Below are 1779 nucleotides of genomic sequence, written 5' to 3'. Positions count from 1 at the left end.
CATTTTTATATTTTCTCCTTTCATCAATTAAATTCAATATTTCTTCTGTTACCCAAGGATTTCTACTAGCCCTCGTCTTTTTACCTACTTGATCCTCTGCTGCTTTCACTACTTCATCCCTCAAAGCTACCCATTCTTCTTCTACTGTATTTATTTCCCCCATTCCTGTCAATTGCTCCCTTATGCTGTCCCTGAATCTCTGTACAACCTCTGGTTCTTTTAGTTTATCCAGGTCCCATCTCCTTAAATTCCCACCTTTTTGCAGTTTCTTCAGTTTTAATCTACAGGTCATAACCAATAGATTGTGGTCAGAGTCCACATCTGCCCCTGGAAATGTCTTACAATTTAAAACCTGGTTCCTAAATCTCTGTCTTACCATTATATAATCTATCTGATACCTTTTAGTATCTCTACATACACTACAAACCGCTAAATGTCGCTCCCTTAGGGAGCGTGAGGAACAGATTTGTATAACTGTTAGGTGCGTACAGAGGCTTTTAAGAAATCATTAATCCTGCGCTGTATACCCGAACGGAAGGGAAGGAAGGCCTAACAAATGGTACAAAGAGAAGTACCTCTGGTTTACAGAGTGTAGGTGTAGATGTAAGGGGTTGGAAAAATATATGCAAACATCACGAGAAATACATGCTAGCCAAGCCTGCAGGTTGCGCTGTTGTATTTGACCACGAACGGCACCTGTACAATGTCCTCAGTGTCAATCGTGGTCAGAACTGCGTTCTGTGTAGTTGTTACTGTATTATGTTTCAGCTAAGTAAAGGCGAACGTGGGCGATATTTTTGCTCAGTTGGTGGGTGCTTCCGTAACCAAGATAGCCCGAATGTTGGGTGTTTCTAGAGGCACCTTATCGAAGATTTACACCGCATACAGGGTAAGCGGAGAAATGTCATTCGTTGTGTCACAATGCTGACGAGATTGTATACTGAACAAAGGGAAGGGATCTCCAGAAGCACGGAATTGGAGCGCGAACTGGACATCCAAAACCACTCATCAGTGATGCAAATATCAGTGACAGGAAAACGTGCTGCCGGTAGCATAAAATCTGGACTGCGGAGAATGGAAGAAAGTGATTTGGTCAGATGAGTCTTGTTTCACACTGTTTCCAACTTCTGGCTGAGTTTACGTCCCAAGAGTGGAACACGGTGGGAGTTCGGCGATAATTTGGGTAGCCGTGTCACGATATTCCATGGACCCCCTGTTCATTCTGCCAGTTCGCATTATTGCCAGGAATTATGTGACCATCCCATGCTAGTATGTTTCTTCCCCAATGGTGACACTGTGTTCCAACACGTCATGGTCCCTGATCACATCGTCCAGGACTGGGTGCATGAGCATGAGAATAAATTCTCGCTTCTCCCCTGGTCACTCGCTAGATCTCTTACTAAACCTTTGTAGTCTACTTTGGTGATATGGGTGCCTGATCACTATTCAGCTCCATCATAGTTACCTGAACTTGCCTCTATTTTGCACCTGTATTTATACATTCCGAGACGACTCGATGTTGTTTTGATGGCGTCATACAAAGACTTACCAGCCAGATCTTTCTTTCGGACCGAGTTGTATTGTGATTCTGTAAATACAATCTGGTCAACTTCTAGATAAACTCAGAACAATGTGTAGTGGTGGAGGAAAAGTAATAATGTTAACACGTAACACTGCACAATCACTGAACGTAGTCACTGACGCGAAGCATTTACACATCTAAATTTTCTGCTTACAAAGTGATGCAACTTTCGCCAATCCATTACTTAACCTTCAATG

The sequence above is a fragment of the Schistocerca americana genome, chromosome 2 (genome assembly GCF_021461395.2).
Source record: "Schistocerca americana isolate TAMUIC-IGC-003095 chromosome 2, iqSchAmer2.1, whole genome shotgun sequence".
NCBI classification, from domain to species: domain Eukaryota; kingdom Metazoa; phylum Arthropoda; class Insecta; order Orthoptera; family Acrididae; genus Schistocerca; species Schistocerca americana.
This window is presented reverse-complemented; position numbering follows the sequence as displayed.